The following is a 12,002-nucleotide window of genomic DNA, read 5'->3' as shown; positions in this document are numbered from 1 at the left end:
ATGAGTGGTGGAGAGAGAGGCGTCAACACCGTTAACATTTTTTTCAACTTAACTTTATTGAAAAGTATAGTAACTAATTTGTCTTAGGCCCTTTCTCATTTCTCTAATTCCCCTCTTCGACTCCTATCCTCGTGTCTTAGTCCCGACCTCAGGAGATGCGAGCGGAGGAGTCGAGGAGGGGAACCGAGGAGAGAGGAGGGGAAGCAGCAGGCGGTTAGAGAAATTAGAAATCCTCTCCTCTGAGCGGTCATTTTAAAGAGACGTCCGTTAATGATGACAGGAGGCACAGCAGCACTCTGATGGACAGAACTGTGTTCATGATGACTTATATATTTACTTTTAATTAATTCACAGTGCTGTATAATGAGACAATAACAGGCTACAGATGCGGACAGGACATATACACACATACACACACACACACACACACACACACACACACACACATATTTAGGCCTATATATATATATTTATATAAATATATACAATTTCAGATTCAAACAAGTATGAGAGCACTCTCATAATATCGTAACACTATCAGAGACTGGATATATCCCCCCTCTGGTCGCTACAGGCCCTGGGGCTGATGGTTTTGTAGGCCCCCTATTTAAACAACAAATCAAAGTCATTTATAGCCTCGGCAGGCTCTGTGATCACAACACATCCTCACTCCCAGGTCGGCCTATGTTGACGTTATGTCAAGTCCCCTGCCGACTTTTTCCAACGCAAGGGGGGGGGGGGCCTTAGAGTCAATTTTCAGCAAGGGGGGGGCCCTTAGCGTCCATTTTCAGCTTTCCGGGATGTCCATATGCTTCTATGGACGATCATGGAAGCACGGCATTCGTTTGTGTCGACTGCCCTTAAAGGCAATGAGAGCGTCCATTCTCATTGGATAACGGAGAATTGTACACCCGGAAGTAAATATTCCCCTTACTGAGGATTGATTTTACAGAGATATCTGCACTACTCATCGACTAAAAAACACCAGATTATCCTTGTTAATTACACAACATTGATTGGTTTAAATTGTGTGCAATGCTTTTGTAATTTTCCCCTTCGATTCGGAGAAACAAATCTTTTTTCGGAGTAAAGGATGGCAGAAGACACTACACTACCCAGAATCCCCAGCTATCATTTGGACTACACCATGTGCTCTGTTTGACAAACCCCGTGATAGTCCTCAAGCTCTGTGATTGGAGAGTGTGCTCCGAGGGTTACCGAGCCTCGAACAGCACTTGAAATGGGATGGAACCACGGCAGACTGTCCAAAACTGGATTTGAACGGGTCCACCGTGTCCGCCCCTCCCCCACCCCGTCCCCAGAACTACACATGCTGGCTATTCTGTTTCGCAACATGTTCTCTATATGGCACGTCTCTACTGGGAGTTGTAGTTTTAAAAGACGTTTTCGTATTTCCCATAATAAGAAGTTGCCAGTATTAAACTGTGTACATCCCTGGAGGTTTAGGGGATAGGAAACACTTACATTTAAAACATATAATTGATAAATGGGTGAAAATTGCTTGTGACCATAATGGGCAGTATTAATATATATACACACATGCCAGCTAAGGTCAGAAGAGCTTTATTTAACAGCTGGTCTTATGTTTGTGACCCCTCCTCTTGTTCATTGATAACATTACATTACATTACATTAATTGATAAGCCTGAAACATGCACTTGTCAAGGTTCAGAGGCAAATTTTGCAAATATGGCATAGCCATCGATCAGCTTAAGATAAGATATACTTTATTGATCCCAAGTTGGAACATTTGCGTTACATCAGCATGTGTAACAGTCAGCCTGTCCTCCTACAAAAAACGACCATATAGGTCGATTGTTCAGCAGCTAAATACGACCCAGAGACACGTTTTAAAGTGTAGCACCTCTAGTGGTCGTGTAAGAAACAACATGCTCCTGTCGATTTCAAACGCTCCGGAGGGTCGTTTATTCACAAATAACCCTCTCTGGAAAATCCTATATTGTGGAATAGTTTGGCCATTAAAATGCTTTTTTATTAGATTTCTAGCGAGAAGTGTATATTGTACTTTTATAATCCACGTCCAGTGGATGGTTAGGATCTACAGTTTGATAGATATACGAAGATGATTTGAGGTCTCGCCAAGAGAACGTGTACTGTATATGGGGCAACTTCCATGTAAAGTTAGCGTGGGTGAAAACAGTATTTCCGGTCTTGAAGTTTTCATAATAAAACCGGAAGTATTCCCCACACTGTCAAATGATTACGCAGTGATATCTCCATTACTCATCCACTAAAAAACATCAGTTTATCCTTGTTAATTACACAATATTGATTGGTTTAAATTGTGTACAATGCTTTTGTGTTTTTAACCTTCGATTCGGAGAAACAAATTGTTTTTTCGGAGTTTAGACACGACAGAGTTTCCGAAGACACTACACTACCCAGAATCCCCAGCTATCGTTTGGGACTACAACATCCGCCTTGCTTTACAAACCCCGTGATTAGCCCTCAAGCTCTGTGATTGGATATTGGAGTGGCAGTGCGACAAGGTTACGCTGTCAAACAGCTCTTTGAAATGGAATGGAACCACGCCAGACTATCCAAAACTGGACTTGGACGGGTCCAGCCCCCGGGTCCAGCCCGGCCCTCCCCCCCAGAATTACACTTGCTGCCTATTGTGTGTTTCGCAACATGTTCTATGGCACGTCTCTACTGGGAAATGTAGTTTTAAAAGACGTTTTCGTATTTCCCACAATTAGAAGTTGCCAGTATTAAACTGTATACATCCCTGGAGGTTTAGGGGATACGAAACACATTGGTGTTATCAAATTTAAAACATATAATTAATACATGGGTGAAAATTGCTTGTGTCCATAATGGGCAGCATTAATATACCCACATGACAGCTAAGGTCAGAAGAGCTTTATTTAACAGCTGGTCTTATGTCTGTGACCCCTCCTGTTGTTAATTGATAAGCCTGAAACATGCACTTGTCAAGGTTCAGATGCACATTTAGCAAATATGGCAGTAGCCATCGATCATCTTAAGATAAGATACTTTATTGATCCCAAGTTGGGAAATGTTTTTGTTACAGCAGCATGTACTACTTTGTTCTACTCCACTACAATTCAGAGGTTAACCTGGTACTACATTTCTTTTTGTTACTTTGCAGATTCTGATTAATGATGTGAAATATAAACAACCCTTAAATCAGACTTTAGTTACACCTGAGTAAAATGCAGCCTTATCAGTTTGTCTGTTTTGCACATCCTCCTGTTAATGTCTTTGGACGTCCTGAACTAAACTGTTTTATTGTAGAGATCACTACAGTATCTTCTAGATATTTTCCATTCTATATTTCTATCATTGACCCCTATTTTTTATGTAGGCTACTCTTAATATTTAAATGTTTTCATCAATAACTAAATAAATATAACTTATTCAACAACTACATTCAATAACGTGCTTTAACCACTAGGAGGTGCGGTTTAGACCAGTGGTCTAGTTAATAAAACATAATAATATCGTACATAATATGACTATTCACTTTATTGTGAGTTTAAAACAGAACGGTAAAGGAAAATACAGTTTCAGTCTCTCGATGTGAAGCTTATGCATTGTACCATGAACCTGTATAGACCTGTAACAGTCAACTGCATGAGGAGTTGGAAAGGTAGTTCAGAAAATCAGTAATATCTTTAAAAACTACAAAAAAGTCCCTTTCGATCAGCTGTGCACCGTTATGGTGTAAATACAGACTATCTACTAATTGGATAAAATATAAAAGTCAGCCGAATTAGTGTTGATACTGCAAGGAGACGTATTGTGTGAAAAGAAATGGAAGATGTTGTTTAATTGTTGATATATTTATGGTTCACGTCACGTATTCAGTTTTGGCGGCATCTCTTCCAGTTTGTCAAAAGGTCTTCTGATCAGGGCTCTATAAATACATATCTAGGGCAGATATGTAATATTTAATGCAGCCGAACCATGTATTACAATGCCATTATGTGATGACTTTCAAAGAGAAAAGCAAGAACACTCGGAATAACGTATTATTATTATTATTTTTAATGTTTTCCGATTTCATATCACATAAACACCATATCCCGACGTGCATTGCGGCGTGATTTTAGCCTATCAAAACCTCTGAAAAAAGAAATGTGTCTCTCAGAATCGAAAGAGAAAAACCTATGGGAAAAACACAAAAGCATTGTACACAATTTAAACCAATTAATGTCGTATAATTAACTAGGATAAACTGATGTTTTTTTAGTGGATGTGTAGTGCAGATATCACTGTTAAATCATTTGATCATTGGTTTTATTATGAAAACGGCGAGACCGGAAATACTGTTTTCAACCCGTAACTTCCCAGATAGCAAAAGATGTTAAATCAACGTTGAATTATGGTCAAAAATGTTGATTTTTGGTTAAGGTTGAAGATTGATGGTGGATCAACCTTAAATGTTGAAAAGATGTCATTGAATCAACGTTGTATTGTGGTCGAATTTAATGATTGAAATGCCAACATTGAATCAATGTTGAATCTATGCTGTTTGCCTTTTCTTTTCTTTTTTCCTCGATGGGGGAGGGAGGGGGGTACTCTGTAGGGGGGGGGGGGTGTAGTCTGTGTGTGGGGGTGGGAGAAATATCCCACATAAATCCGAAAAATTCACTAAGTGTTGAGGCCAAAATTGACCACCTAAAAATAATTAGGAGCACGTTTCAGGCCATTTGGATTCTATTGGCAGTACTTTGTAGTGACACTATTTTGGGTCCCTAACATTCATTGAGCTAGGGATGATAATCAGCTCTTCAGCCATACCTGCCAACCTCACACCGTGCGATAACAGGAGATTCTTTTCCAGGGGTAGATGTAATTTCCAGTATTCTGGTGGATTTCGGGAGTTTGACACTTGTATCAGGCTTTACTTACATAGGATCCATTAAAAAGTTAAAAGTAGCAATAAAAGAGCCAAATTTAATAATAACCACTAATTACTTAAAAATGACTATCTCTTTAAAATTGCATTGGACTGGAGTTTATCCAGACATAAAGTGACAGTAAAAGAGTAACATTCCCATTCTCTCAGAAAGAGAGTTTTTTTTGGGGTGTGTGTGTCAGAATCAAAGTGTGTGTGTGTGTGTGTGTGTGTGTGTGTGTGTGTGTGTGTGTGTGAGCGCGTGTGTGTGTGCGTGCACGTGTGCATGCCTCACATTTTAAATTAAGCACCATATGTTGAGGACAATGGGTTGTGATTTTTTTTAAAATTATTATTATGTGTAAATCTTCTTAAGTTTGTGCGTAATGACAAAAACATATAAAAGTTACCTTTGGACAGAGACTACAAGGAGTGGAGCAGTCCAAATGTCCCATAATATCCTATTTTAACCTAGTGGTACACCGTACATTTTTTTTATTGTACTGTATTATTTTACAGACCTTTCTTGTTTTTCTATATTACGTGTAAATACCATAAAAGTAAATTACTTTTATTTAAAATAAATAAAGGTTTTATTCTGTAAATTGGGTTGATGAGAAATTATCGTTTTTTTACAGGATAATTCCATTGTTTAATTGTCTTGAATGTTAAATTACTTTGAATTCTATGTAAAAACACATAAAATACACATAATTTTACTGCATGTAAAATGAAGGCAACTGTCTTTTTTTTGTTGCAGTAAAACCTTATATTTAATGTAACTAAATGTAAAACAACAACAAATAACTGTATTCTGTACTGTTGTAGAATAAAAAGAAATCTTATTATAAAACATCTCTTAAATGTTAAATAAATGTATGCATCTTCACAAAAAATGTAATATATTGCAGAAATACCCAAAAATGATTTTGTGTAAATAAAGTAGCTTTCATAGTAGGCTATATTAAAATAGTTAACTGTAAAATAAATAAAAAACGTAAAATGTATGTAAAAAGCTACGCCACTTGAAATGGAATCCAGCCATACAATGGCAGATAAGACAAGCAGGATTGGAATGAGTCCACAACACTCCTGATTGGTTGATATAAACGTCATCGAAAAAACCTGCCAATGAGAACTATCCGCGCCTTTCAATCCAATTTGAAACTTCCACGTCAGTTTGAGCAGCTCTTCTGTGGAGTTACAGGTGTCTGTATATCTGCTCACGAGTTTATGGACTAATATCGGGATAGTTTTACATCTACACGTTAAATATGGGCATCGGGACGTCAACAGAGAACAGAAGACTTGAGATCTGGTGAGTCCTGCAACTTTAATGGAGTTAAACATGTATTTAGATAATCCTTAGTTTGTGAATGTTTAATTCTGTATTTAAGGTTACGTTTCTTCTTCTAGTTCAGTGAGTTTTGAGTGATGAGACATATATTTTAAGGGAATCTGTGGAATCTCAGCTTTCATATGATACGTTTGTGCAGATAGCATGAAGTAAAAAAGATCGCTTTTGCCAGTTATGTGCTAAAGTAGCGTTAGCCCCGTTAGCTGTTAGACTTGTGTTTCGTTTAGTTAAAAATGGTTAATATCGTCAGTTAGCTGAGTTTCTTCCCGTTAAGTAAGCATCATTAATAGGTTGATGTCGCCATTTTGTAAATCTTGTTATTTTCTGCAAACTACTTATTAGCTTAAGTTTAGGGAATGAGGTGTGACGGATAGTGATTCAGAACAGAATTATGCTCTTGTGAGCCATATAATACCGACTACTGAGTTTGAATCCAACTCCTATAATGCATTTTATGTCTCTTTTCTGCCCTTGTGTCATGTCTCTCTGTAATCCCCTGTTGAAGAATAAGCATGAACTTAATCTAACAAAAAAGTTTAGGTTGGAATCAGCTGATGGTGAAGCTATAAGAAATAACCAAAAAAAGACACCTAATTGTTGAGCTTAAGAGGTGCTCGGGTGCAAATGTTATTACCTGGATAGAGCCAGGCTAGCCGTTTGCTCCTCTTTCCACTCCAGTCTTTTAGCAAACTGGCTGCTGACTGTAGCTTGTGTTACTGTACAGAGTGAGAGTGATTTTCTTATTATAACAGAAGTTGTATGGGATACACACACTCTCTTCCTCACGCTTATTTTTGTAATCTTGTCTTTCAGCTGCTGCTCGGCAGTTCGACCGCAAGCTGACCCACAATGGCTTCAGTGAAACTGTGAAGAAGTGGCTTCGTTATGCTCCCAGAGCGCGAGGGAGGCATCCCAAGGAACACAGTGAAATGAACACAAGTTAAACAAGCGCAAGTCTAACTTAGGTACCCCACCACACTCTGTGTTTTCCTTGTGCATACAGTACAAAGGTTACCGCCTCATAGACAATACTGTTCTTTCATGAACATAGACTGTTGTTCTTACTGTCTTCATGGAGACTTGGAGCTTCAGGCTGTTCTTGTTTGTAGTTGCACCAATGGTTCTTACACACCCTCTTTTTTATGGGGGTATCTTGTGTCACTGTATATTTGCCACATGCGATGTGTCCTCTGCATTTATTCCACAGCGTTTGGGAGAGCAATAACGGGTTAAGAGTCTTGCTCAGGGACGCATTGCTGCCTGTTTCAAAAAATAAATTTGAATATTAAAATCATGTTTTTCTGTCATTTTTAGTTTGATTTCACACATTTTGGGAAATATGGTAATTCAAGGTAATTTTGAACAAGCTAATACAACCGTCTGCCAACAATACATGGTGAAGTGTGTGTTTACAAGTTTGGACCACTTCATTCAGTACAGTATTGATGTTGCACTTGTTAATGGTCTGTTAAGATGTAGACCTATATGCAGAAAACTCACTGGTGAAAAACATTCACTTTCTTAATGTGTTACAGTATGCTTAGAAAAGTAGAATATTTGAAAGTAAGTTTTACATTTAGATGATGGTTGAATCAATATTGATTCCTAACACTGATTCAATATAAAACCAACTAAAATGTATATGTAGATTCCCATTTGGAAGATGGTTGAATCAATGTTGATTCCTAATACTGATTCAATATAAAATCAACTAAAATGTATATGTAGATTCCCATTTGGATGATGGTTGAATCAATGTTGATTCCTAACACTGATTCAATATAAAATCAACTACAATTTACATGTAGATTCCCATTTGGATGATGGTTGAATCAATGTTGATTCCTAACACTGATTCAATATAAAACCAACTACAATTTACATGTAGATTCCCATTTGGAAGATGGTTGAATCAATGTTGATTCCTAACATTGATTCAATGTCAAATCAACCAAAAATGTGCGTGTAGATTCCTATTTAGATGATGGTTGAATCAACATTGATTATATGTCAGTTATGGTTGAAAGTCCAATGTTTATTCAACATTAAAACAATTTGCGCTTTCTGTTTAATTTCAATGTCCGGGTTTCAACATGGATTCAATATTTCTGCCTAACCATATTTCAACATTGATTCAATCATATTTTGCTATCTGGGATGTCTGTTGTGTAGGACTCTTCTTAGAGTGTAAATAATTACCGGACTATGACTGGTAAAATATGTTGAATACCGGCAAAACTAAATCTCTCCAGTCAAAATGTCTGTACTTTGCCGCCACACACGGTTGCCAAGCAGCGCTTATTGTTGTTTAGGCTGGCCACTCATGTGTCGCGAGTGTTGACAGGGGGCGGGGGAGCACGCTCATGAACTGTTAGCGCCGGAACCTCGCAACGGCTGCAGAGCGCATTTGCGCCACATTTGGGCCTAAGATGAGGTTTGAGTCTGCGTGATCTGCGTGTAGGGAGGGGCAGCAGCCATGTCATTGGCTAGAACTAGCTAGATCTGATGGATTTGGACATAAACACGAGTGAAGTATAACCGGACGCGAGAGAGAGAGATCAGCACCTGCAGCTCTGCCCGCTGTGAGGGACCGGTGAGCGGAGCAAAACACACCTTTAGACGTCAACTAACACATTTAGCTATGGCACTGTCGTATATATATACATTGAATTATTCAATTTGATAATATGTAATAAACTTAGGCATCACTCCCAAAAAAATAATAAAATAAATAATGAAAAATATTCATTACTCATATTCGAATACATGAATAATTATTCGAATACCTGAATAATTTCGAATATTCGAATATTCGATTCATCGTTCCCATCCCTATGTTATAGTCACCACATGTAATCTATTGATTCGTGTTCACCAACACGATTTTTTTTAAAAGCAATGTACCAAATAATAACAAATTAGAAGGAAAAAAAGATTATAAAATACTGATTTCAGTATTCTGAGGCTCTGAGCCCCATTTATTTTTTCCTCACGGATGGCAAAAAAAGTCCGACATCATACAATTTAAAATAAAAACAATAATCGTGGTTTGATATTGAGTAAGAAAATGTTTTTATGAACCACACAGCTTCCGGTCTTCCACGACCCGACCGGACAAAAAGACATGTTTTTTTTTTCCTGATTTATTTTGTGACTATACAGATGTAGCACTGCAGATCAGACTCACATGGTGTGTCCCAGTCAAAAGCCCAGCGGATGCCAGTGGCTGGGGGTGTTGCCAAATTGCTAGAGGGCGTTACCCAATTTCCCCATTTGTTCAATTACAGGATTTAACCATGAGATGGCGCTTCATTCACAAAATACACAAAGACAACTGGGTGTTGTAGAACTTAGTCTGTTTGCAATGTTTGCAGCTCTGCAGTTGTGTTTGCTGAATACTGTAGCATTTAATCACTTATTTGTTACTGTATGGTTTTCACAAGCTACTATAATGAAAAAACATCAATATTTTAGATCAAATAAAGTATATAGTTTGCTTTATGCAGTATATTTATTGTAATATTGTTGGGGTGTTTTTACACAGTACAGTAGATTGAAGTAAATCTTATACATTAAGATAAGATAAGATGGACCTTTATTAATCCCGTGGGGAAATTCAGTAGTTCAAACAGCAACAGGGTAAGAGTGAAAAACAGGACAGCACAGATTCACACAGATTAATAAAATCGAAAATAAGATGAGCGATAAAAATAATAATAATGAGAAACTATGAAATAAGAAATGAATAAAACTAAAATGTGATTATCATATCATATATTATAATGTATTGTATTATTAAGTAATATCATACATTGTGCCAATTACAGAGGCATCACACTACTCAGCCTCCCCGGGAAAGTTTACTCTAAGGTACCCGAAAGGAGGGTCAGGCCGATTGTCGAACCTCAGATTGAGGAGGAACAATGCGGATTCCGTCCTGGTCGTGGAACGACGGATCAGCTTTTTACTCTCGCAAGGATCCTGGAGGGGGCCTGGGAGTACGCTTATCCGGTCTACATGTGTTTTGTAGACTTGGAGAAGGCGTATGACCGAGTTCCCAGGGAGTTACTGTGGGAGGTGCTGCGGGAGTATGGGGTGAGGGGGTCTCCACTCAGGGCCATCCAATCTCTGTACTCCCAAAGCGAGAGCTGTGTCCGGGTCCTCGGCAGTAAGTCGGACCCATTTCCGGTGAGGGTTGGCCTCCGCCAGGGCTGCGCTTTGTCACCAATCCTGTTTGTAATATACATGGATCGGATTTCGAGGCGTAGTCGTGGGGGAGGGGGTCTGCAGTTCGGTGGACTAAGGATTGCACCACTGCTTTTTGCAGATGATGTGGTTCTAATGGCTTCATCGGTCTGCGACCTTTAGCACTCACTGGATCGGTTCGCAACCGAGTGTGAAGCGGCTGGGATGAGGATCAGCACCTCCAAATCTGAGGCCATGGTTCTCAGCAGGAAACCGATGGACTGTCCACTCCAAGTAGGGAATGAGTCCTTACCCCAAGTGAAGGAGTTCAAGTATCTCGGGGTCTTGTTCTCGAGTGAGGGAACAATGGAGCATGAGATGGACCGGAGAATCGGAGCAGCGGGAGCGGAACTGCAATCGCTTTACCGCACCGTTGTGACGAAAAGGGAGTTGAGCCAGAAGGCAAAGCTCTCTGTCTACCGGGCCATTTTCGTTCCTACCCTCACCTATGGTCATGAAGGATGGGTCATGACCGAAAGAACGAGATCGTGGATACAAGCGGCCGAGATGGGTTTTCTCCGCAGGGTGGCTGGTGTCTCCCTTAGGGATAAGGTGAGAAGTTCGGTCATCAGGGAGGGACTCTGAGTTGAGCCGCTCCTCCTTCGCGTCGAAAGGAGCCAGTTGAGGTGGTTCGGGCACCTAGTTAGGATGCCACCTGGGCGCCTCCCTAGGGAGGTGTTCCAGGCACGTCCAGCTAGGAAGAGACCAAGGGGTAGACCTAGGACCAGGTCGAGGGATTATATCTCTTCGCTGGCCTGGGAGCGCCTTGGTATCCCCCAGTCAGAGCTGGTTGATGTCGCCAGGGAAAAGAACGTTTGTGGCTCTCTGCTGGAACTGCTACCCCCACGACCCGACCACGGATAAGCGGGAGAAGATGGATGGATGGATGGATGGATACATTAACCCCATTATAGCAGATGCCACATTGAATGGATGAACACATTTATGCATCAATAATTACAACAGAGTATTTCTAAATACAAGTTGTAAAAATACTTATATGTATTTAATATTAACCCTTTGGAGTCGACCGTCACGCCGGCGTGATCAGATCACATGACCTGTTCAAGCCGGTGCCGCATAAAAACAACAGTCCGGACAACATTGCCGTGTGTTTCTGTCGAAAGTACTGGCTTGAAACTATATCCCAGTCTTTGTTTCATGCAAAAAGACCCAGTAAACACGGAGATACGATGATATAAAGTTAATACATTTCAAAAGTATGTAAAATGGAAGCACATATTTGAATATCTTCGCCGCATTTGATCATTTTACGAAACGTAAAATACTGGAAACTGTAGATCCTGCTCAACAGGATGTATATGTGTATTTCTGTCGAAAGTACTGGCTTGAAACTATATGCCAGTCTTTGTTTCATGCAAAAAGACCCAATAAACACGGACATACGATGATATAAAGTTAATACAGATATATTTCAGAAGTATGAATAATGGAAGCACATATTTTAATATCTTCGCCGTATTTTATAATTTT

This window comes from Pseudochaenichthys georgianus, chromosome 15 (genome assembly GCF_902827115.2).
Source record: "Pseudochaenichthys georgianus chromosome 15, fPseGeo1.2, whole genome shotgun sequence".
In the NCBI taxonomy this organism is placed as follows: domain Eukaryota; kingdom Metazoa; phylum Chordata; class Actinopteri; order Perciformes; family Channichthyidae; genus Pseudochaenichthys; species Pseudochaenichthys georgianus.
This window is presented reverse-complemented; position numbering follows the sequence as displayed.